Source organism: Halichoerus grypus, chromosome 14 (assembly GCF_964656455.1).
Source record: "Halichoerus grypus chromosome 14, mHalGry1.hap1.1, whole genome shotgun sequence".
NCBI lineage: Eukaryota > Metazoa > Chordata > Mammalia > Carnivora > Phocidae > Halichoerus > Halichoerus grypus.
The window spans coordinates 64425199-64452260 of NC_135725.1; the positions used below are offsets into that span (position 1 = coordinate 64425199).

At 39.0% G+C, this 27062-nt stretch overlaps 1 protein-coding gene across 3 annotated transcripts in view; it reads left to right on the forward strand.

The window, feature by feature from the left end:
* The window catches only part of PLPPR1 (phospholipid phosphatase related 1), a 257859-nt gene that overhangs the window by 73028 nt on the left and 157769 nt on the right, over window positions 1-27062 (forward strand). The window contains exon 1 of one of the 3 annotated variants that reach the window (XM_078061528.1): window positions 11561-11742. The exons of the other annotated variants lie outside the window; for them this stretch is intronic. The gene's annotated coding sequence lies outside the window, so the exon portion shown is untranslated. Of the gene's footprint in view, window positions 1-11560; window positions 11743-27062 lie in introns of those variants that run through there. 3 annotated transcript variants of the gene reach the window in all.

Sequence of the window (27062 nt, forward strand, 5' to 3'; positions counted from 1 at the left end):
ATCTGAATGAGTGAGCATGCAGCTGAATAATGCCATGGACATCTAATTCAGCGTGTGTGATCTGGATAAGCACAAGTAACATCAGAATGAGTTGATGAAGCACCTCTAGTGTGCTGTGAAACACATATGAACATGTGTAAGATCCAAGTGAGCATGTGCATTTTCTGAAAAAGTGTATGTCACATCTAAAACACATAGCTGTGGAAGATCAAAGTGAATAGTTAACATCTATAAGATTTAAGTAAACATTTTTAACAACACAGTGAACGTGTGTATCATCTCAGCGTGCATGTGTATTGTCTGGTGAGGGTTTGTGATGTCTCAGGTATGACTTTTGAATAAGCACAAGAACATCTAAATATCAGTGGGTAATGTTTGAGGTGTTTACTATCTAAGCGAATGTACTTTTTCAGAAAGCTAATATGTGTCACATTTTAGTGAATACGTGTATCACCCGCATTAGGAAGGATATGATCTGAGCTAACAGGTAAAATATCTGAATGAGGATGTGTAACATTTAAGTCAATAGATCTCAAACTTGACCATGTATCGTAATCACCTGCAGAACTTGTTCAAACACAGATTGTTGGGAACTTATCCCCAGGGTTTCTGAATCAGAAGATCTGGGGTCAGGCTCAAGAATGTGCATTCTGTTGATATTGATGTTACTAGTCTTGGAGCCACATTTTAAGAACCACTGTTTTAAGTATGAGTAACAACTATGTGTAACATTTAAGTGCACTGATTAACAGCTACATGAACAGAAGTCTGATCTCTAAGTGAACACATGTAACATTTAAGGGACACATAAAGAAATCTGACTTAAAGCATGGTGCACACGGGGGAAAGTGAGAAGATTAGGTCTCCCCTTGGTGGTGACAGTGACTCTTGCAATGCAAAACTGTTCTCATCTCCAGACCATGGCAGGCTAATGGGACCACATAGGATAAAGGCTGGACCTGAGAAGGGAATAAGAATTAGGTTTACCTTTTAATCACTTATTTTCTTCTTATTTGTGAAAAAAACCCAGGATCGCATTTTCTAGGTATTATTTGAGCTGCTCAACCCATGTAAATCTTCCACCCTTAACTCTTCACACTTCACTCGGCTCATCTGCTTGAAATACAGCATCATTGCTCTCAACATCCAGAAATACTATGATTATTATGGAAATGCATTTTGGAGCACACATTTTATATGCTGGCATTAAGAAATTTTAAGGAGTTATATTCCTATAATATATGGGATAAATGCAAAGAGAATTTGTCAGAAATTATTCTTTGTGTGTGTGTGTATGTGCAGTTGTAATGGTAGCTGACATTTACTGAGCACTTTGAATAGTAGGTGCTTTTCTAAATTCTTTATCATTTAATCCTTACAGTTAGAATCACACTATTAGGACTACAAGGACACTGCTAGAACCCACAGTGAAGACTATTATTTCCCCCATTTTATAGCCGAGAGAATCGTGATTAGTGATGCAAAGTAATTCACCCAAAGTCATATAACTAAATAGTGGTCAAGTAGGATTTAAACACGGTTGTCCTGATCCTCAAACCTATGTTTTGAGCCACTATGCAATACTTGTGTGTACAAAAAAATACATTGAAGTAAGTGAAACCTTATGAAATGCACATTCTCTTATCCATTGCCACTTGTGTTTTGCCTCGCTTGCTGCTGGAACTTTGTGCATTCCTTTATTATAATAGTTACTGATTTGTGTTATAGTTTTTTTTTATTCTTTACCAATGGTTCTTGACTTTTTTGTGTGGTGTGAGATGGTGGAAATAATAAACTTTGTTAAAGAAGACCAGTTGCATCAGAGAATGAATGATTAAATCAATTGTTTCATTCATGGATTGTGGGTTGTCTTAGATTGTAAATATCTTGCAAAGGCCTTTTCCACTTTGTAGTCCTGACCTATAACATAGATTCTGGCACATAATAGGTGTTCAGTAGAAGCTTGTTGAATGAAATAAATATACATGTAAATGATGGTCTTGGATAAGTAGTGTGATTAGATAATTTATTGTCCAATTCGGGACTCTTTGTTTGTGAAGGCAGGCACCATTACTAATTATGCCAGGATAGCAGGAATATACCAGAACTTCCCAGGACACACTGAGAAATTTGATCACCCTTTGGATAAAGATGATACCAAAAGAAGTAGTTTTTTGTTTAGGGAAAATAAAAGCCAATGTCATTGTAATGCAGTTCCCCCTAACATTTTTTTTTAATCCCACCCATGTTATAAATTAACTCTAAACAATTAAGCTACACCTATTATTTACTTCGGAAGTCCCAAGGTCCTTCCTGTCTCTGAGAAGTCCTAAAAACTGGGAGGCAGGCTTAAAATATCCCAGAGAACAATTGCACATTTGTCTAGTAGCCTGAGAAATAGATTGTTGTAATGATTTGCATTTCTGTTTCTTCGACATAGGGAAAGGGAATAAAGCTCCCCCTGGGAATACTGCTCTAACACTCTTGCTTGCTGAAAATGTTCCCAGTCTGCTTTGGTCTAAAGATTGTTCTTAGGGCTTCTCCGGATCAGAGTGCAGCCTTCACCTCTGTCCACCACAGGGCTAGATGTACTTACTTAGCTCAGATGAGAACTAGTGGACCTCCAGAACTGGTGGTGTTAGGAGTGAACTGGGACTCTTATTGTATTCCAGTGTAAGGGCCTCATCTCCTATTTGTGGATTGCAGATTCCTGTGTCAAACTAACATTCAGGCAGCGTAGAAGAGGGGACTTCGGTGTTAGAAGACAGAGTCTGAAGGATACTCTGCCACTCAGATGACTGTGTGAGCCTGAGATTCATATCACCTGTCTAGTCTCTTGTTACTCATCTGTAAAGAGGTATGATGCCTCATAACATGGATATTGTGAAGATCACTTAATGTAAGGGTACTTTATAAACTGTAAGGGACAGTACAGAAACTATAAAGAACTAAACAGACAAGCATCTTGTAGCTGCTCTGGACATCATTAATGATGGATAACATTAGGATGCTACCAGGTTTAAGCTACTGTTTGTCCTCTCTTTAGAAAAGGATTAATAATGTCAGTGAAGTCCAATAGCCATAAGCTAATTTTGCCTGTGTTTGAACTTGATATAAATGGAATTATATTCTACATATTCTTAGATTCTATTTCTTCTGACTGTAGTGTTCCTGTAATTTTCTTATGTTCCATATTGTTCTGTATAGCTAGAATTCACCCATCTTCAGTGCTATTTATTATTCCATCACTTTGTTTTTGTTTCTTTGTTATTATAAACAATATTTCTGGGAACACTTTTGTACATGTGTCCTTATATAAAAGTGCAAGAGTTTAAGGGAAGATTTTTAGTTAAAAGTAATTCATATCTTCAGTTTTACTAGCTTATGTCTATTTTCTTCAATGGGTAGAATGAATTTATATACCCACTAGGTATATATTCTGATTCCTGCACCTCCTGGAATCAGAATGATATGGTTAAAATTTTTAATATTTGCCAATCTGGTGTTGTAAAATGGTATTATGTTATGGTTTTTAAATTTGTGTTTTCCCATATTTACAAAAGAGGCTAATTATTATTTAATATACTTTCCCACTATTTGGATTCCCCACTCTGAAGTACCTACTCATGTCTTTTGCCTATTTTTCTACTTGATTTTTTTTTCTTATTGATTTGTTGGTGTTCTTTACAGTGTCTGGATACTAATGAGCTATGTTATTCGTGTGGCAAATATCCTCTCCCAAGTTACAATTTGAGTTTCCATGTTTGTTTATGTTGGAAGAAGTTTTATTTTACTGTGGTCAAATGTAACAATTTCCTTTTATTTGGTTAACTCTTTTTGTGTCTTGTCTAAGAAGTAATTTACTATCCTCAGCTCACAAAATGTCCTCCTATATTGTCTTCTAAAAGCTTTAGAATGTTGCCATTTGTATTTTAGTCTTTAATCTACTTGAAATTAGTTTTGGTGTGTGATAGGAGATGGGGCAAATTTTGTTTTATTTTTTTCTATAGATAATCCGCTGTCCCGATGCCAGTTTTGGGGAAGGCCATACTTCCCTGTTGATTTGCAGTGTTAGCTCAGTCATGCATCAGATTCCCTTGTATCTGTGTGGCTATGTATTCCAAGAAACATTTTAAAAAGAGAAGCATCATCATCATCCTTGCAGCTTTCATTTATAGACAGCTTAGTTTGGGCTAGGAACTATGCTCAAAAACTTTTATGTATTGTTTTATTTAACCCTCAAATAATCCTGTTGAGGTTGGTGGGTGCTATTCATTTTATCCCCATTTTACTGATGAGTAAACTGAATCAAATATTGAATTAGATAAAGTAAATATTCAATTTTTCCTAATAAAAGGTGGAGACTGGCAACTAACTCTATGTTAAAGATATGTTTATTCTGCAAGACATCATTTTGGCTTGAGAAATCAGAATGTATCCTTAAAGCCCTGAGGTTTTTAAATGTTTTTAAAGCTTTAAAGTTTATTTCACATATACTGTCAGTTAGGAAAATGGATATAAGCATACTTCCTGCCCCCCTCTGCTCTTACCATGTCATAGATGAGAGCTTTTTATAGAGTATTTTGTCAGAATCTACTTATTTAATAAGGATTAATGAGTTCATCCCACCATGTAAACAGAGACAGTTCTCCGATGTAAATTCATATAAGGAATGAAGTAAAACTATTTATTATTAATCACAGATGCATTAGATGAATGTGCTTCTTCATGCCTGCATTTGGGTTATGTAGTCAGTTTTATAGGATCTTCCTGTTATTTTTAATGTAGGCAAAGATCAAAAAGTATTTAACGTATTCATTTTAACCTATGGCTAATATATTCAATTTTACCCATGTCTAAAAACCCTACTAGAGACCAGAATTCCTTAGAAATTCCAGCCATAGAGGAAATGTCAGAACACTAGGATCGTTTGCTAGTCTAGAGAGAGAGACATCTCACCTTTTTATGAAATGACTAAGTGTGCACTATAAATAAAACTTGAATATTCATACTTCTACACACACACATATACACACATGTGCACATACATACACAGACATGCACACACAAAATTCCTGCCTCTAGTTCAAATATTAGGACTAATTAAAATTTTCTTCTACCTTTTATACACCCTATCCCACCCATGAAAACATGTAGAATAAAACTAAATCTTAATTGGCCACTAAATTGGATTTGCAACCTATGCAAAAGTAAAATAATATGATAAATTGAAAATAAGAATTATCTGAGAAACTCATGAGTTCCTAAAACTTCCAAAGTGATGTTTTCTATGCAATCTAATGACAAAAATTAATTTCTGCTAAGAAATTCTTTTAAATTCTTAAAATTTTTGTTTAAATTTTCTTTTTCTCCTGGAAGGCCAGAGCAAATTCCAGCAGTCCAAAGCTTAGAGAAATCTTTCCTATTTTTGCTATATTTTCCCTGTTAGACATTAGTTTGCTGTGTTCTTTCTGGTGTGTGTGTGTGTGTGTGTGTGTGTTTTAATGGGGAGAATTAGACATTCATAACATGTCAGAACTGAATGAGACCTTAGATATCATGTACTTTAGAGAGATCCTGAAAGTGTAGTTCATGAATCTGCAAGACTATTGCAAAATTATTTTCATAATAATACTAAGACCCTCTTTATTCTTACTTTCCACTAGTGTATAGTGAGTTTCCCAGAGGGTACACAACACATATTATCACAACAGATTGAATGTAGAAGTAGATGGGAAAATCCAGCTGTCTTCTATTTACTAGACATGATAAAGATATGCAAAGTGTAAGAGTTGTACTCTTATAATTGCTATCTGTTTTGGAAAATATTGTTATTTTTCATAAAGTGTTTTTTTATGTTAGCCTGCAATGGGATTAGTAATGTCGTCCTTGAATTAATAAATATTTTTAAAATTTCTAAGTTTTTATTACTAATACAGTAAAGATTGATATAACCCATATAAACAACACTCTTTTGCATGGTCAGTAACTTTTTTTTTTTAATTTTATTTTATTATGTTATGTTAGTCACCATACATTACGTCATTAGTTTTTGATGTAGTGTCCCATGATTCATTGTTTGCGTATAACATCCAGTGCTCCTTTAATACCTGCCCTCCTTAATACCCACCAGCGGGCTAACCCATCCCCCCACCCCCCTCCCCTCTAAAACCCTCAGTTTGTTTCTCAGAGTCCATAGTCTCCCATAGTTTATCTCCCCTTCCGATTCACTGCCTTCATTTTTCCCTTTCTACTATCTTCTTTTTATTTTTTATTTTTTATTTTTCAAGAATTACTCCTTTTTTTTTTTTAGATTTTATTTATATACTTGAGATAGAGCAAGATCAAGAGAGAGAGAGCACAGAGGAAGGGTGAGAGCAGAGAGGCAGAGGGAGAAGCAGGCTCCCCACTGAGCAGGAGCCCGATGCGGGGCTCAATCCCAGAACCCTGGGATCATGACCTGAGCCGAAGGCAGACGCTTAACCGACTGAGCCACCCAGGCGCCCCTCTTCTTTTTATTTTTTAACATATAATGTATTATTTGTTTCAGAGGTACAGGTCTGTGATTCATCAATCTTACACAATTCACAGCACTCACCATAGCACATACCCTCCCCAATGTCTATCACCCAGCCACCCCATCCCTCCCACCCTCCACCACTCCAGCAACCCTCAGTTTGTTTCCTGAGATTAAGAATTCCTCATATCAGTGAGATCATATGACACATGTCTTTCTCTGATTGACTTATTTCGCTTAGCATAATACCCTCTAGTTCCATCCACGTTGCTGCAAATGGCAAGATTTCCTTTTTTGATGGCTGCATAATATTCCATTGTATATATATACCACATCTTCCTTACCCATTCATCTGTTGATAGACATCTAGGCTCTTTCCATAGTTTGGCTATTGTGGCCATTGCTGCTATAAACATTGGGGGCACATACCCCTTTGGATCACTACATTTGTATCTTTGGGGTAAATACCCAGTAGTGCAATTGCTGGGTCATATGGTAGCTCTATTTTCAACTTTTTGAGGAACCTCCATACTGTTTTCCAGAGTGGCTGCACCAGCTTGCATTCCCACCAACAGTGTAGGAAGGTTCCGCTTTCTCCACATCCTCGCCAACATCTGTCATTTCCTGACTTATTAATTTTAGCCATTTTGACTGGTGTGAGGTGGTAGCTCGTTGAGGTTTTGATTTAGATTTCCCTGATACTGAGTGATGTTGAGCACTTTTTCATGTGTCTGTTGGCCATTTGGATGTCTTCTTTGGAAAAATGTCTGTTCATGTCTTCTGCGCATTTCTTGATTGGATTATTTGTTCTTTGGGCGTTGAGTTTGATCAGTTCTTTATAGATTTTGGATACTAGCCTTTATCTGATATGTCATTTGCAAATATCTTCTCCCATTCTGTCAGTTGTCTTTTGGTTTTGTTGACTGTTTCCTTTGCTGTGCAAAAGCTTTTTATCTTGATGAAGTCCCAATAGTTCATTTTTGCCCTTGCTTCCCTTGCCTTCAGCGATGTTTCTAGGAAGAAGTTACTGTGGCTGAGGTCAAAGGGGTTGCTGCCTGTGTTCTCTTCTAGGATTTTGATGGATTCTTATCTCACATTTAGGTCTTTCATCCATTTTGAGTCTATTTTTGTATGTGGTGTAAGGAAATGGTCCAGTTTCATTCTTCTGCATGTGGCTGTCCAATTTTCCCAACACCATTTGTTGAAGAGACTGTCTTTTTTCCATTGGACCTTCTTTTCTTCTTTGTTGAAGATTAGTTGACCATAGAGTTGAGGGTCCATTTATGGGCTTTCTATTCTGTTCCATTGATCTATGTGTCAGTTTTTGTGCCAGTACCATACTGTCTTGATGATTACCGCTTTGTAATAGAGCTTGAGGTCCGGAATTGTGATGGGGTGGTCAGTAACTTTTAAAGAGTGTAATGGGATCCCGAAACAAAAAAGTTTGAGAAATTCTCATCTACTTGAATTTAACTCTATCATTCTGCAGTAAAGAAACTGGGACTTACACTTCCTCAAGGGGATGATTGATGCATCGACTTCTCTTCTCTTTTTTGACATTGCTAGTCATTTCTTGTGTACCTTCAGTACTGCGGGATCCGAAAGAGCCAGGGCAGTGCCCTATACTTCTGTCCTGAGCACATTCTTACCTGCCTAGAAAGTATTCAGATACACTCTATGAATGGTTATTATTGTTATGGATTTTACAAAATCTTTCTAGTATGTTTTTCAGGGGGTATAGCAGGGCCCTGCCTGAAGCACTTGGTGTTCATTTTATAGCATTCCCACAGGAAAAAAAAAAAAAAACAAGAGTAATTTAGTAATCTGCAGTCCTACTATCCAGAGATAGAGATAATTGCTGTTAATGTTTTTGACTATATTCTAATTTTTTAAAAATATGGTTTTCAGTATTTGAGTACTAACCTATATTTTAATGAATTTTAATCATATTAACTATGTAATATCTGCCACTGGGTGATTTACTCATGACTCAGCACTTTCAAAGTTACTTTGAATTCTTGACACATATAAATAGCTCATTATGTGGCTCTGAGTGTCTCTGCTTTGGGTGGAAAAGGTGGGAAGACTTTATGTTCAATAATGCTCCCAGAAAAGTATCCCAAACATGTAAACAGCTTGGCCATTGTTAACAGTGCCAAAACAGCTCTTCTTACTGTTTTAAATTATCATCTATTAAAGCAAGAGAATATGAATGTGAAACGAAGGATATAAATGACAAAACGAATTTTTAGCTAATAAATTAGTTGAAGAGTAACAGGGGCAAGATTTCCCCCAGTCTTCAGAATTTATATGATGATTCACTTGGAGATTTGAATTTGAAGTCCAAATTGAGTAGGTGAACAGTCTCACTCATAATTAAAGAAACACAAATAAAAATAACAAAAATAATACAGTGTTTTAATTTCAGAGTGTCAAGGATTAAAAAGTTACATACTACCCTGGTTAAGAAATGTAAATAAATGTAACCACTTAGAATGTGATATGGTAATGTCTAACAAAATTAAAAGGCATATATCCATTTACTTAGCATATTCCCTTTATGCCAATACATTTATGCAAGTTTGAAAAACATACGTAGAAGAACATTATATCATTGTATGTAATGGCAAAAATGGGATGAAACCTACTATCCAGCAATAGTAGGCCATTTTTATAAGCTCTGGTATATGCACACAATTGAATCTAATTAAATCATTAAAAAGGTTGAGACAGAGATAGGTGCACAGATGTTGAATACTCTCCAAGATATATTGCTAAGATATAGCATGCTGGCATTTGTATAAATGTGCAGGATACATGTGTAAATTGTATGTATGCCTGTCTATGCATAGAAAACTCCCGGAAGAATAAATAAGTTATTGTTAACCGGGGTTACATCTGAAGAGTGGACTGTGAGTTGAGGTAGGGGAAGCAGGAAAAAGGGACTTGCTTTATGACAGATTATGCTCATGAGTTACTTCTGTGATTAAAAATGTTTTAATAAAAAGCTTTAAAATTCATATGCTTTTTGATCCAGCAATAAAGCTGAATTAATTTTATGGAAATAATTATGTATGTCTGAAAAGCCCTGGACCTAAGATATTCCTTCGGCTTTGTTAACAGTTGTAAAGATCTAAACATGATGTAAGTGATCAGCCACAGAAGATGGGTTAGACAAATTACAGTGCATTATTAAAAATCATGTGGTGAGAGAATATTCATGCTATATTGTTAGACGATGCCCCCCCCCCAAGAAAGTGTGTGTAGCATAACTCAAATATCTGAAATGTGATATAACTCATGGTGGGATAATAGATGAATTTTATTTTCTCCTTTTTAAAATCTATTTCCTAAGTGCTCTCCAAAGAACAGGTATTACTGTTATTTAAAATGAATGAATGAGGGCGCCTGGGTGGCTCAGCCATTAAGCGTCTGCCTTTGACTCAGGTCATGATCCCAGGGTCCTGGGATCGAGTCCCACATCGGGCTCCCTGCTCGGCAGGAAGCCTGCTTCTCCCTCTCCCACTCCCCCTGCTTGTGTTCCTGCTCTCGCTGTCTCTCTCTCTGTCAAATAAATAAATAAAATCTTTAAAAAAATAAAATAAAATAAAATAAAATGAATGAATGAGGGGTGCCTGGGTAGCTCAGTTGGTTAAGCGACTGACTCTTGGTTTCAACTCAGGTCATGATCTCAGGCTCATGGAAACAGCCCCGTGCCAGGCTCTGTGCTCAGAGTCTGCTTCAGATTCTCTCTCCCTCTCCCTCCTGCTCTCATTCTTTTCCTCAAATAAATAAATAAATAAATAAATAAAATCTTTTAAAAAAAAAATCCGATTCCATACTTTCATAACTCAGTTCTATTTTCTTGGTTCAGTAATACTACTATTTCTTGGCTTATACATAATAGAATTCCTGTATATTGATGCATTTGTAAGACCCTATATATTTAGCAGTCAGAGCCTTTAAAAAAATATTTTAGAGCTTGTGTGAAGATTTGGAGGACAATAGTTTTCTGTTTATCCCTGTCTTCATACCTAAACAATGTTAAATGATCAATGTAATTTGATATAGCTTGTCAATATTCTGTCAGTGCTAGTCTGGCATTTTATAGATTTTACTTATTTTGGTAAAATAGATTAAAGCAATGTCAATTACTTGGTGAAAATTTCAGGTGTCAGGTGGTAAAACCTTAATCGCACAATTCTAAAGAGCATACATTATGATTTTCTGACTCTTACCACAGAGCAGTGCTGACACAAGCTTCTCTCTGCATGACCTGATCAAACCATATCATTGAAGGCATTCACCAACCTGACCCACCACTGACAAGGAGACAGTTAGAACGGCACCGAAATATTAGAAAGTCTTTGTAGTAGAAGAATGGAATTTATGCTCTCAGATACCAATACTTTAAAATAAATACAGCTTGGCTTCATAGCTTCTCCCTCCCCAACTCCCAAATGTGTACTTTATTTAAACAAATTTGAGCTCAGAGGATCATTTAGCATTTCTCTTCCCTACACATGCTATCAACAGGCGTACATGTTGATGGATAATCGTACTTAAAGACAATGCAGTTTTACAATCCTATTTCAACACCCTTCCTGTTTGTTAGCTTAACGCCGAGTTTATCCATCATACCCCAGAAGCATTCAGAGTCTTAAAGACAACTTTTCAGATGCTATCATTTTTGTATTACATTGTGAAGCATATACATATGTGTTTTTATATATATTTACACATAGAGGCAACACTTAACTCCACACATAGACTTCAAAAGGGAGTAGAGACTGAAGTAAAAGCCCACCTCATAAATAACACATGGAGCTGCGATTGCCTGTTTATGCAGTTCTTACCCACTTCGGATGGGTTCATTAGTCACAGAGATGCAATTTTGGATTTTAGGAGTTTGGCTACTGTTCCCACTAAAAATAGCCCAGATTAACAGCTTCAAATGCAAGCAGTATCCTTAGCAGTAATTTGAGTGCTTTAGTACAGATACTCTCTTCCTGCACGGAATCATTTTCTCTCCCTGGCAAGCCTAACCCATGAATCGCTACTTGGTCACCCCCAGCCGTGCAGAGCTGAGCCTGACGGTTTCTGTCCGGTCCTTCACACTGTGGGGGAAATGTGGGAGCAAGGAATGCTGAGGGTGCACTTTTATTCGTCCTCATCGAGGCAGGAAGTGGTGCTGGCAACTGTCTGACAGCAGAACATCTGAGCGGGTATGTGAAAACTTCATCCTCACACTGTTCCTTGCCACATGCTAGCGCATGCTTATTTGTTTATCATTCTTGTTGAAATAAATTCAGCAGAAACAAGTCTGTATCGGTTCACATGGGCTGATGCAGATAACTGACCTCACCATTCAGATGTCTGCCTCAAATATTTGGATATCTGCAATGAACCTGGTTTGGGGCTTGGAAGATGGATCCTTTCCTCTAGATTTTTACTTCTTTTGGGAGCTGACAAATCCATAGAGATATGACTAAATATTTGTTGAGACAGTTATATATGCCTGGAAACTTCAAGCTTGACTGTTTTTTAGATAGGGACATTCAAGTTTAGGAGGTGCTAGAATGATAATCAGAAATGGGAGAGGAGGTGATAAGAATTTTATTCTTTTGCTGAATCCTTAAGCATTTTAATGCTTCTTTCCATAAAGGATATTTTAGTAGCCTCCAGTGAGAATCCTGAGTATTGGTTCTGATTTACTCAAATCAAAACAGTACTAAACCAAACCTAAACAAAACCAGGTCAGTGTTTTTGTACATTTTTGCCTTCGTATTCTATAAGTGATGTTGGGTCTTTAGAGAAGCAGCAAGAAAGTGATATGAGTAAGGGATATGTGACTATCATTTATGTTTTTAATTTTTCTGCAGGAAATGGATCACTCACTTTCCTATCAGATGAACTAGCAAATTTATCATCCCAAGATCTTTACAAATCAGAATTCAAATGTATCCATGGAACCCCAATTTGCATTCCTAATGGGAATTTTTTATAACTTCTTAAATATGCCAGTATTCAGTGTGCTTGGGGGGAAATTTGGTGGTGGTAAGAAAGAACAGCAAAAAATCAGACTCCATCTTATGCTGACACTGAAGCTTTTTCACATGCAAAAAAAAGCAAAAACCAAAATGAAAAAAATAAAAAAAGCAATCAAGCCCCTGGACTGTTGACAGACAAATGCACTTTTTTTTTTTCACAAGAAACTTAAAAAAGTAATTTGCATATTTCTGCAGAAACTCCAGCCTCTGTGGCCCTTTTGGTTCTGTGGCAGAATTGCAGAGAGGTCTCTGCCCATCGGCAATGGAAGGCAGGCACGGAAGGGTGAGCTTCAGAGGCTTTGGAGGAGAGCAGGTCCTGGAACCTGGAGCAGATCTCTTACTAGAAGGGGGGAGGAGGCCCGACTGGAGGAGGAGAAAGAGGCAGTGGCAGGGGAGGGAAGTGAGATGACAGACATGGGGACAGTTTGGGTGGCCACATAGGGGGTCAGGTAAAGAGCGATGGAGGTGTCCTAAAAAGTGGACAGGAGTCTGAAAATAGGAATTTTGACAAAATCAGCAAGGGAGACAGCATCGAGACCCAGGGTTCAGAGTCTGGCAATGGCCCCAGTGAAATGAAGTGCCCTGCGCACTCCTAGGAGGTGGCTTTCTTCTTTCCAAATGGAGCTTCAGGAGCCTAAACATTGATATATATCTAGGCTGCAAGGCTGATTCACACAGAGGATCAGCAACCTGCATAAATTTAGCCTACGAGGGTGGTTGTGATAGTTGTGGAAATGGTGACTGATTTCAATTATGCAATTATTTATCAAGTGCTCTTCCATTGGCCAAACACTTGGAGCTACAATAATAAACAAAATAGACATGGTCTCATCATACTTTCCCATTTTACTTTTAAAACAAATTGCCCATTGAGGTTGAAGGATGTGTCTTTTCCTCCCTTAGAGAATAAAAGAGAGGGCAAGGAATCCAACTTAGGAAAAATCAGAGATGTAAGAGACATAAAAAAATATATTGCATAATAGCCTTTTTAACAACCATGACTTAAGATCCAATGGTGAAATACGCATTTATGCCATATGTATGTGTACATTATGCTTCTTATCATATAAGGTGAATGTACGCTTAGCTGCATCTCATCTTAATGAGAGGGATTTCTTGCTTCCCTTATCCTTGTAGAATTCCCTCAGATTTAGCTAGGAGAGATAATAACAGCACCAATAATAGTAAGTCACTCGGTTAAGGCTGTTCACGTTTTGCTGAGTCCTCTTACTACTTAACAGTGACTCTTGGACTTTATTCAAGTCCTTCCAGTTTTCCGGAGAACAAGAAGGAAGTTTTTGTAGAAGCATGAAACTTTGAAGATTCTTGAGGAATGACCACAAATCCCAATGTGGCTTTGTGGCTAAATGTCAATATCATCTAGACGATCCAGTAGATAGCGCTGGAACACTTCCTGTCTGTTAGGCAGGCAGGCAGGAAAAAACGTGCTTAAGAGTGCAGGCTCTGATATCAGATGCGTGAAAACCTTAGGCAGGTTATTTAATCTCTAAAGCATCAGTTTCCTTCTATTTAAATGGAGATGATATGAACACCTCCTTCCATAGTTAGTTGTGATGATCAGAAGGCATCACGTACCTGCATGGAGCCTGGCCCATCAGGAGCACTCAATAAACATGACCTAATCTTACCAGTATTCTCATCCTCACATTAGTTGTCTGATTCCCTCTTCTTAAGTAAGTGGGGCCCTAGAATATGGGGGGTTTCCTGCCCAAAGGCTATTTGTCCAGTGTTGTCAAGACAAATGTTAGGTCAGCAATGGTTTCCAGGGGGAAGTTTCGAGGAGCAATCTAGATGGCAGCCAACGGGCAAAAGATCAAATGTTCAGAGTAGAAGGTAGAAGCTTATCCAGAGAAATTACCCAAGTAATTTGACAGTGTAGCTGTAACAGTTTTGATTTGCTACTAACATCCTAGGACATGGATAGGCAAGAAGCCAATAAAGGCAAGCATGACCTGCCCTGGGCAATAACATTCAAGAATTTTAAATGCCACTTCACAGAAGGGACAGAGGTGCTACTGGTTGGGTTCTGGGGATCCTGGTTTAGTGGGGCTGATATGAGGAAGCTAAAGAGAAAGAACATAACTGTCTGAGATAGAATGTGTCTGAAGTCACACTCTATAGGCCAAATTTGCTTTCCTGGAAACAGGGTTTAGAGGGAGAGCTGAGTAAATGGAACAAGAGATGAAGAGAAGTTGAGGAGAGTGAAGCACAGAAGATCCAGGATTTGTCCCATGAACTGGGAAGGGATGCCTGGAACTCTCTCTCTCTCTCTCTCTGTCTGGATTCTGGCTATATATTCTTTGAGATGATGATGCATCTTCAGCTGGACCAGAAGATGATAGAGAGCAAAGAGCGAGGCTGTAAGGAAGGTAGGGGAAAGACCATGAAGCCTACTCCAGACCATGCAAAGGGCTTCAAGCTTATAGACAATGGAAAGCCATAAAAATTCTTTTTTCTTTTTCTTTTTAAATAAGCAAGCAGTATGGTGAGACTTCTGTCTCAGGAAGACCACCCTTAAATGCTGCTTCTTATCCCCACAGTCTTAATTAATTGCTTCCTCCTCATTTCCACATGGCTTGGCTCTCGTCACATCACGTTATTTTTTTCCATTACTGTCTTCACCTTCCATTTGTGAAATCCCTTGAAGGTAGACCCTGTGTCTTAGACTTTGCCTTCAGAAAAAGGGATAAGGACATGAAGATTGAAGATAAAGTACAGATTTGGTTGACATCTCATGAAAAGTTTGTGTCCAGAAACTCCTGAAGGGCTTGGGGCTCAGGTAGTGAGTTACTTATCTTTTTCTACGTTAGAATGGTGCCCTGGGGAATGGGTCAGCTATAATTTGCCATGAAATACCGGAAGCTTCCTGAGAGTCCTTTTTCTCTGACCTTTTTCAATTTGTCTTCCCAGGCTTACCATGTGCTTGTACATAGCACTTAGCATGTGTTTAGTTAAAAAAAAAAAAAAAAAAAAAGGCTGGTACCTCTTCTTTGAAGGACGACCTAAGTTGGGGCATTCAGAGTGGTGCTTTCCTCCATGTTATGGTATCCTTGGTGGTATGGGCTTTGGCAATGTGGAAGCCCAACCTGGTCTCCAGGGAGATGCTTATAGTGAAACCATTTCATATTGCACGTCCAGTGCTGAAGAGCAAACCCTGGCCAGCAGAGGGTAGCAGAGGGCTACAGAGCAAGGTCAAGCTTCTCCTAAAGGAACTTCCTTCTGGAGGTCATTGAACTACCAGATGTCTCTGAAAGGAGAACAGAGTTGACAGGGAGAGTTCTTAGGCAACCAAGAAAAGCCAGTAGCCCCTTGGGGGAAGGTTGGGCTGTAGAGAAATTGAGGAGCTGTCCCCCTGATAAGCCTGAAATAGTTTGGGGACCGCCAAAAGGAAACTAGGAACTTTGAGTGTGTGGAGAAAGGACCAGCCTAGCACCATTACACAATCCCTTTGCCTTCTGCAAACCAGAGTTTTTGGTGAGTAGATGAGACACGGTTTCTAGAGGACCTCAAAGGGAACCTCAGTTAGTCTTTAAGCCTTTAACTTGCTTACAGAATGCAGTGGCTCTGAGCTCTGGAAAAAGCCTCTGTCCATCCTCTTCTCCAAAACCCTCTCCACCTAAATCACCCATTTCTGTCTCATCTGTTTGTTCTACAACCGGCTGTGGATGTAAAAACTCAGGTTTTCATTGGCTACACAGCAGCCTCACTGTGGCCATCCAGCCTCAGTTTACTGTCATGACTAACAGAATTTAGGAGTTGTCCCTCCCTACTTTTATTTTGCTTTATTGAGTTTTCGCTTAGTGGCTAAGAGAGATCTCTGGGTTCTTTCTGGTGGCAAGTTTAAGTCCCACATTTTCACATCTAAAGTAGTAGTCCAGCTTCCTCTTATATGGCTTCCCAGGACAAAAAGGATATTTTTTATACATACAATAATAAAAATAATCATTTGCAAAGTGTGAGAAAGAGATGTGGAACAAAATCTTCTCAATCTCGCACAATTTCTTCTTTTTTTTTTTCACCCTACCTATAATAGCCAGTGGAATCAATTGTTGTGAGTTCCTATTGTTGGCCTTGATGATTATGGTTACTGACAGAATTTGTGACTTATTTAAAAGAGAGAATGTTTGGATGTTCTATTAATTTTCCCGAAGTTCATTGGCTAATGTAGCTTATCAATGTCTTTATGTTTTTATCATCTAAGTGTACTAATTCTCAAAGAAACATCATGAATATCCTTACTGGTTTGAGCCTCATTGACTGGTAAGTTGTCTTTCTAAATGACTTACCCTTGCCCTTCTTTCCATAGTCGGTCAGTAGCTCGTGCTAATGAATGAATGGAGGGGCGAGTGCCTATTATATAATCAGCACCATCCCTTCTTTTATCTTAGGACCACACCATTTCTTCAGTTGAACAAAGGAAATAGTTACCATCCTATTCTTCCCTCTTTCAATAGTTGTAAGTGTGGGGTCATCACCAAAGGAAAGGTTTGAGGATCAGTTAGCTCAGTTACCAACCCACTTGGCTTCAGAATCTCTGAGCCCTGGGAGAGAATACAACCTAAGGAGCCCCTCTGTTCTGTTATATCCAGGATTTAGTGGCTCTTTCATCTCATCATCCCAATCACATCTTTGGTGTTGGGCATACTGGAATTATTCTTGGTGGCTTAAAGGACAGAATCAGAATCCATCAGTTGGTAATTATTACAGGGGGACACATTTGGGCCCAGTTTAAAGAGGCATTTTCTAACAGTTGAACCTGCACAAAGACAGATGGGACAGATTCACAAGGGGGCAAACTCCAATCACTGGGGTGTAGGCAGAGGCTGGAAGGCCACTTATCAACACTGGTTCTCTCTGATACTCAGATTGTTTTTAAAGTCTTTTATAGCATTTGGGACACAATGATTGTGGCCTTCTAGAATGGGTTTCTTACAAGTCCTGACTGATGCTTGAGCCTTAGCCAGAGGAATGGTGCAATACATCTTAGAAACAGTATTTAGGGACGCCAGGTGGCTCAGTTCGTTGGGCGTCTGCCTTTGGCTCAGGTCATGATCCCAGGGTCCTGGGATCGAGTCCCATATCAGGCTCCCTGCTCAGCCAGGAGCCTGCTTCTCCCTCTGCTCCTCCCCCTGCTCATGCTCTTTCTCTCTTTCAAATAAATAAATTAAATATTTTTTTTAAAAAAGAAACAGTATTTAGCTTCTTTTTACCTACACAGAATAAATTTGCATTTTTTGAACTCCTATATACCAGATACTGTGCCAGGCATTCTATGTCTTTTAATCCTCACAACAACCCCACTAGGCAAGGTGTATTTTCATTCCACAGGGAAGGCAGCTGAGACTCAAGAGGGTTTAAGTCACCTAAGTTCACATCATAGCTGAGCCCAAATTCAGAGCCAGATCTGTCTGAAGGTCTGTCTTTTCAACACACCAGGCTGCCTTTAATAAAGAATTGAAAGCTATGCTTGCCAAAGTTCTGGCCTTCTGAGTATATCATGCATTTCAGTCACAAGTAACAACATTTACAACAGTAATTTGTGATCAAGGAACAGTTTGTCATTTTTTTATACATGACTGCAGGGTACACACAGCTCAGCTTCGTTTTCCATTCACCTCAGAACATGGGTCCAGCCTGTCGGTTCTCACAGCCTGTGGCAGCAAGTGGAGGGAATGGGGTGCTCAGGGAAGGTGAAATATAATTGACTGCCTTAGATTTATAGGAGTCACAAGATTTGTATAACTGGTTATGCTTTGAGAATTGAGTGTGGGCAAGTGCAAACAATGAATTCTTTCAGAAGGTAGCAGCTCACACCCTTGCTGATCCTAGCTAAGTCTGTCTCTTTTAGATAAAGGATAATATGTACTAGGCAAGCTGTTTGAAGAATGATTACAAACAGGACCATCCCAGTGTGGCTAAGTAATTCCACTAATTTGTACTTTAAAGAGCCAAGAGCCCAGAGTCATCCCAAGGACCATGGACATAGCATTTCCCAGTGCTATCTGCAAAGCTGGAGCACATCCAAACAGTCAGCCTTCTGATATTTATTGCCTTTATATAAAAACAGACATTGAAACTTGCTTTGTATTCATTTGTTTTCCAGGTTAGCTCTTGCAATTTGCTTTGAATGTGCATAGGGGGATTTTACAGAAGTAGCATCTGAGCCATAACAAGGAATCTTATCTGGCAGTCTTCCCTGATCTGTCACTGAAGGCTAATCTCACCACAGGAACACTGTCGTACATCATAAAGATGTATACCCTTTCCAAGCATTTTAAAACCTGTTCGTCTTCCCTTTGTTGCACAAACACTGACATTGTCTACAACTGTTGGTTTTCATAATATTACTAGCAATCAGTTAATTGCACTCACTATATGCCCAGCATTGTTCTAAGAGCTTTTCATCTCAAAACAACTTTGTGATGATTCTCATTTCACAGAGGTACAAACTACATCAAGCTTATTTTTTCTTCCTTAATAGGCTAGGAAAAAAAAAAAAAAAAACAAGTTGAAATAAAAATCCCTGCAAGCTTGAAAGTGAATATTCAATTTAAAACACAACACAACAGGGGCACCTGGGTGGGCTCAGTCAGTTAAGCCTCTGACTCTTGATTTTGGCTCTGGTCATGATCTCAGGGTCATGGGATGGAGCTCTGCACTGGGCGTGAGGCCTGCTTGGGATTCTCTCTTTCCCTCTCCCTCAGTCCCTCCCTACTCCCCTATTCATGTGCACACACCAGCTCTCTCTCTAAAAAAATAAAATAAGTAAAAAAACACAACACAACAAAAACAGTTTCAAAGAAATATATTCTAGAAGTTATTTGTAGAGTCATATCTTCAAACTAGTTATATCTCATTTCAATCTTGCTTAATAATTTCTGTAGCTAATCAGAATGAACAGATCCTCTTAATTAAATATATTGTGAGACAGTTGGTATCTCTATGAAAAAGTAGCCTGTTTGAAAACTGACCCAGGGTAAAGTCTGAATTGGAGTTGTTGCCTTTGTGTGCTCCTTCCATCTCCATGAACCCTTAACCCCTCTTCCTTCTAATACCTAGTTGGCACCTGGTTACTCTCAAAGACTGCTGGCTATCAGGTCTGTCCGTGGATGCTAGACCAGTTTTTTCTATATATGTTTCCAGAATTGCAAATAGTGACATTTAATATAATTGGCTTTGTCTTAAGTGCAATGTTTATAGGGCCTCATAATAGCATTCTGTCCTTTAGACCTGAATTTAGTTTCAATATGATAGATTCACCTGGGCTTATGTCAAGGTATTGGTGTTCCTGAAGCCCCTCAAAGACTTTGTTATGGAGGGTTCCTTCTATAAGCCCTATAAGCAAAATCAATGTATCCGTATATTTTCAAAACTCTAAATAGGTTTCCATGCTCTAAAATTGAGACCAAACATTATAAATCTGGAAGTCCTTCCAAATGAGGAATGCTTAAGTCGGTTCCAAGGCATTTAAGACACTAAGAAGTAGAACATCTTCACAGTGAGGCCTCCAAGCTTTGAGATCAGACAGCCGTGGTCTGGTCCTGCCAAGAAGGGCAAATGTGGGTTGCCATCAATGTAGTGTGTCCAGTGATGGATGGGTGCTCATGAGATAGCAGGGGGTCCTCGGGGAGGGATGGGTATGAGTGGAGTGATAGCAAGTTGATAGTTGGAGGATCATTTCAAAGAGGGTCAGCAAGAAGTAGGGAGAGAGAGAAAGAAGAATGGAACCACATCAGACATGTTGCAGGGGATACTGGGCTGGGGCGCAGATGGTGATTAAGGTTGACAGAATGTCTAGAAAGAGTAGTTCAGGGATTTTTATGGGGATCTAGAAAAGAATAAGCACTTCGGGATAGTGAGAAGTTTCTTTGAGAACCTGGGTGCTGTGTCTGGAGATATATTTAAAGAAAAAACTGGGACCTCTAGTATTGAAGAACCAAAAGTTCTATGGCTTACATGGAACAACAATCAGAACATCCAGTTGTAGAGAAATTCCAAAGAAAATAAACCTCACTGGAATCATGATTCTTCCCAGCCTTATCCCTATAGCTTTTTTTTTTTAAATCAAAGAAGCTCTTTCTTTTTTTTAAAAGGATGAATGCTTTTTTTTAAGTGACTAGAAATCATTTTTCCTTGGAGATGTAATTATGATCTTATCTACTTGTTCCAAATCTTTGTATCATTTGAGTCAATCTATGGCAGACAGTTTACCAAATGCCAAACTCAGTTTCCAATTGCAGCTCTGAAGGCGTGGTAAACTTACACTTCCTTAAAAGCAACAAGTGGATATTGCATTTGGCACTCAGCTGAGTACAAGGGTGGCATTGGTTCTGTTGATGTGCCCAAGTTAATAGGTGCTATCTTTCAAAATATGTAGGTAATAATTCATTTCTTTAACTAAATCCATGCTTTTTGCAGTGTTGATATACTTCTCTGATGAAAACTTTGGAAGGAGATGATTTCATAGTACTCTATCTTATGGTTGGACGTGGCCATTTACATTATAACCCCCTGTTATGAGGAACAGAGAGGTTACATAACTGACCCAAGTCAACCCAGTCAATAGAAGATTCTGAAACACCATCTCTTTCTTCTAACAATACAAATCCTGTTGTTCTCTCAAGGTTGCTACAAAATTGATCTGTTCCCAGAAGCTAAATCTGACTATCCTTAGTAATGCTATATTCTTATATTCCTCCTTTAACTCATTTTCTATCATACTTAGGTATCTTAGCCTATCTTATCATATTAATCCGTCTTATATTTTCATATTTCGTAGATAGAGATCTGCAACTGTACTAAAGGCAACTACTATACTAAGCTGTAACTGCTTCACTGGTTTCCCCAGGGGAACTGAGAACTCTGCAGGGTAGAGACCCTCGTCCTCCAACTCCTCAATGTCCCGTGCCCTCTTGCACAGTGCACAGCATGCCATAGGGGCCCAAGACATCTTCGCTGGAAATTGAAAAGACTGACCATACGAAATGTTGGCCAAGACATGGAGCAGCTAAACTCTCATTTGCTGCTGGTGAGAATGTAAAATGGTACAGGCCACTTTAGAAAACAGTTTGGAAGTTTAAAAAATTTTTTTTAAGTTCAACATACATCTAGCATTTGATCCAACCATTCTATTCCTAGTTATTTATCCAAGAGAAATGAAAGCATATATTCACACAAAGACTTGTACACAAATATTCCTAGCAGCTTTATTTGTAATAGTCCAAAACTTGAAGCAACCCAAATATGTACAGGCGAATTGATAAACAAATCATGGTATAGCCATACAATGGAGTACCACTTGCCATTAAAAAGAACAGACTATGGATACACACAGCGTGAATAAATCTCAGAATAATTATACTGAATGCAAAGCCAGACAAGAAAGGAGTACCTACTGTATAATTCCATTTATATAAAATTCTAGGAAATACAAACTCATGTACAGTGACAACATAGTAGTTGCCTAGGGATGGGAAGGCAAGAGGGGTAGGTTTTAAAAGCCATGAGGAAACTGTTTGGAGTGATGGATATGCTCATTATTTTGATTATGGTGATGGTTTCATGGGTATATACATATGTCAAAAGTCATCAAATTTACATTTTAAATATGTTCCGTTTATTGTCAATTATACCTCACAAAGCTGAAGAAAATAACAAAAGAATACTGAAACTATTCTACATACACCACTTTCCCTTCAGTGTCCCACTGCCTCCATGTTTCCATGGTGAGAAGCTTTCTCTTTGAGACCAGCATGCAGGACACTGAGCAGATTGGGAGCACTTAGGTCAGACAGAGCTGATGTGATCCAAGATTTGCTTCTTAGGAGCTACATAACCCTTGGGCAAGTTCCTCCGTGTCCCTAGACCTCAGTCTCCTCTTCTATAAAATGGAACTAATAATATACCAACCTCACAGGAATGTTATAAAAATTAAATTAGATAAAAGACTGGCATAAATGGTAGCCATTATAGGTTCCATATTGTTAAGGATCTTTTTGTTTGTTTGTTTTAATGAGACACACATTTATTGAGAACTTTCTCAGCTTGGTTTAATTCTTGCTGATTCTCAACCAATTACTGAGAATAAAGCAATTAGCAAAGAGAGAGCAGACTATACTTGAAAATATAAATAATACAAAATCACTTCTGGGCACCTATCCACTTAATTCTCCATCATTTGTGCTCAACTGAATTAGCAGCATATGTGTGTGTTCAGATGTTCCAAGTGGAGAATAGGATAATACAGAGCACATGTATCGGGGGCAAAGTGGGAATTGATAAATTGAACAGCACTGAAAAGTACTTGGAAGAGTATGAGTTTTGGTTTAGACAGTCTGACTTTAAATGTGTTTAGCCACTTACTGTTTATGCATGAAGCCCTGGATGGGTTAAACTTCTAAGGTCTTCTGTTTACATATCTGTAAAATATAGATAACACTTCATACATCATAAATTTATTGTGACACATATTCATATTAATTTTAGAAATAATTTCAAGGATTAATATGTGGGTAATGGCTCCCATTCCCCTTCTTATTCTGGATAAGGCCAACTGTGCATGTACTAATGATAAACACATTATTTAACCAGAACTTCATGGTATTTAAAAAAAACTATTAAAATGCTCTTGTAAACTCATTCTGGAATAACTGTGTGTTTGTGTAAATGAGACGACCTGATCTCTCAAATCCTTCCATTGATTTTTCGAGAAGAGTATTTTGTCACATTAAAAACTAAGTGCAGGAAGACAGCTAAAGCAATAACTTTGCTTCAAAGAAGTGAAGGCAGGTGTGGAAACCAAGCTTCTAATTCCTAAGGCAAGCACTGTTCCCAGGCCCAGGTGTATCTGTTCAGGGCCATCAGCTTTAAAGGGACCACCTGAGAGGCAGCGGGACTCAGTAGCTCTGTTAGAGAGGCGAGGGCAGAGAGCAGGCTAGAGGGAGCAAGGCTGCGGACTCTTCTGTAGACAAGAAGCTGTTTGGTTCTGTTGAATGTTCTTTCTCTTGCTCTCTCTGACGTTGGCATCAGCTCATGGGTATGAAAGCTTTGCCACCACTTGCCTTCTTTTTCTTAGCTCACTTTCCATGGAGTCTTGAAAGTTTGAGAAAGGTACACATTCTAACCTGATTTTGTAGATGGGGAGCTGAGTCCTAGAGAAACAGGTAGTGAAGAACTTTGCTTTGAAAGAAACTTTTAGCAAAGAGACTAAAACTGTTGACTCAATACTCACATTACCTGGGCTCAGGTTTTATCTCTGCCACTTACTAGTTGTGTGATCTGGGACAAGTCACTCAACCTCACTTTGGGTTAGTTTCCCCATCTGTAAAATGCTGATAAGAATAGTACCTACCTCATAGGGTTGTTGACAGAATGCTAGGATTTAAAGTGCTCAGAATAGAACCTTGCTAATAAGAAGTACTATATCCATGTTGATTATTGGTTTTGAACCTTTGCTTGGGAGGTTTCATAAGAAAAGATTTGGTGTAATGGGATTATTCTGGCTCTCCATAACTATATTCCTTCTAGACTATTTGGCTGGTAGTGTCTTATGACATTGTAGTCATAATTTTAAGACAGATAAAGGTTAATCAACACTGCCCTAAAAGTGAGCAGGACACAAGTTTCTAAAAAATGCACAGGGAATTCTAGTACTTAGGTGGGGGTTTTGAGGGTTTTGGGGTTCCCCCCAATGTCTGGAACTTTCTTAGGTCTTGAATGATTACACAAGGATTATGGTACATGTTATCTCCTGTCTCTAAGTTTGGCCACCAGGTAGATGCAATCATGCTACAGAACTATGCAACTGAATTCGAGTTTAGCTGTAATGTAAATCCCTTGGGATCAGGCTTCAATTAGAAAAGTTCTAGGGGCGCCTGGGTGGCTCAGTTGTTAAGCATCTGCCTTCGGCTCAGGTCATGATCCCAGAGTCGTGGGATTGAGCCCCGCATCGGGCTCCCTGCTCCGCGGGAAGCCTGCTTCTCCCTCTCCCACTCCCCCTGCTTATGTTCCCTCTCTCACTGTGTCTCTCCCTGTCAAATAAATAAATCTTAAAAAAAAAAAGTTCTAGAAAGATAAACTTGAGAAACAGTCTTAGCAGTAACAAGAGTTACTTACAGGTATTTGAAATGCCAGCATGAATGAAACAGCGTTAAAACTGTTAGGGTAGAAATCATTTGGTGTGTAAAATGTTCTTTGCATTTTACATGCCTTGGCAAGCAGTTAAAAGACAGGAGAGGGTGCCTTACGTATCTACCGAATAGCCTCTTTCTCCAGGGACTTCCCCCATTTAAGTAGCTCCCCATCCTCTCATCTATTGTAGAAGGATGAATGGCCCCTTCTAGAGGGTACAATATCGCAGCTGTTTAATGATGCGTAATAACATGACTTAATAGAAGAAGCCAACAAGACCCCTTAGAAACAGCGAGGGAGAATGGGTAAGAAGTTAGCAGCCACTTACCTGTAGTAGAATTTGGCTGGTGTGTTGTGGGGAGGATTGTTTTGGTGGAATATGTAATAAGACTTCTAGAACTCCGACAGTTTGATATGTACTCTGCCTAGCTAACAAGAATAACAACACAGTTGTTAACACATCTATCTACCGAGAGAGAGAGTAGACCTCAACAAACACTTGAATAAATGAAACTTAAGCTTTGCTTCAGTCCATGAAGGGAATGTATTTTTTTCTACTTACTAAACTTGTTTTCTATGTCTCCAGGAAAAGCCAAACCCATTCATCAATAGTCATTTTTCTGAGAACGTTGGCACAGCCTTAGCCCTCCAGGTAATAAAAGGAGGGGAGCAGTGGCACCTTCCCAGATCCTTTCGAACTCACATCATCCCTCTCTTTTGAAGATACTACAGATTTACAAGTTTCACCTCACTAATTCTATCAAGTGGCAAATGTGTGGTAGAGGTCTGTTCTACTTTTTCGGGGAGCAGTTGAGGCACAAAGTAGGGAAAAGCTCTCCAGCTGATTCAGATCTGGATCAATTCCGGGCTCTCAGCCCTTGACTCTGGCCCCACAGTCGCTTGCATCTTTTACTTCAAAATGGCGAATCTGTTGGCCAATTATATGTAACTGTTTCTTACATTTCCTGTAAAAATGACCCCATTCTTACCATGAGTGCAACACACAGACTCTTCATTCTCTTTGTAGTCACCTCCTACACCTTATCTCTCAACCCGCCACGCTGTCAACCCTGAAGGAAAAAGGCGCAGGGAGCTACCTTGGGGCCAGGCCCTCTGCTAGGTCCGCTACATCTGAGTCCTAGCAGAGTGCCAGCAAAGCAGGAATGATCACCCTCATAAGAGACGGGGTGGCGAAGGTGCAGGAGGAGAAGACCTCACCCAGAATGGCAAACTAGGAAGTGGCAGAACTAGGATCCAAACCCAAGTATTTATTTTTATTCCGAAGTTCTTATTTTCCAGGCTATCTCCGTAGATGGAGTTTGGTAAAACTGGATCGCTCTCTATGAACAGCGGTCACTTCTGTGGGCCTATTCTATTTCTGGTACTCGGTTGTCTTGCATATTAAGGTGGGAGAGGGGAGGTATGTTCCAGCAACTGTTTTTATTAGAATTCATCGTAACTATTAATGTTTTCTAAGTGTCACTTTTTTCCCATTTTCAAAAGGTGAAGAAATATAGTTTATTTCACAACAAATAGATGGGGGGGGACTCTTCCAACTGCGGTATTAATTGCTTTACCATGAGGCCTCTGGAGATGAATACATTATAAAGACAGAATTGTGTTTATCACCATATGGGATGTTAGTCACTTTTGGCTGCTCCTCTACATCCCTGGACAGAAGCCAGTGTCATTGTCACCCGGGTTGTGAGACCCGTGAGAACATGCATTGTCAGAGCTAATGAGGGGTATGTGTTTAAAGGAAAAAAAGTCATCAATTGGTACCCTAAGAAATTGTCATTGTAGGAAGCCTGATGGGGAGAGAGAATCTGGTTAGTCAGTCTTCAGGACCCGGGCCTCCAGTTATTTATCAGCTAAGACATCTATATTTGTTTATTCTTAAGGCATTTTAAAAGTGATCATAGGGGTGCCTGGGTGGCTCAGTTGGTTAAACGGCTGCCTTCGGCTTGGGTCATGATCCTGGGGTCCTGGGATCGAGCCCCACGTCCGGCTCTCTGCTCGGCGGAGAGCCTGCTTCTCCCTCTCCCTCTGCCTGCCACTCTGCCTACTTGTGCTCTCTCTCTGTCGAATAAATAAATAAAATCTTTAAAAATAAATAAGTAAATAAAAGTGATCATAAATTTGGATTTAGATGGGCAGAGAGATTCTCATTAATCAAGCATCTCTGTGCTACATGCAGTGCTAGGCCCAGTACCTAATTTTATTTAACCCTTGCAACAATTCTAGCAGCTAAGAGGATATGCTTTAGGATCAATCTCGTGTTCGAACGCCAGCCCTGCCTCTTACTAGCTGTGTGACCTCTGCTGAATTACTTCACTCTCTGGGTC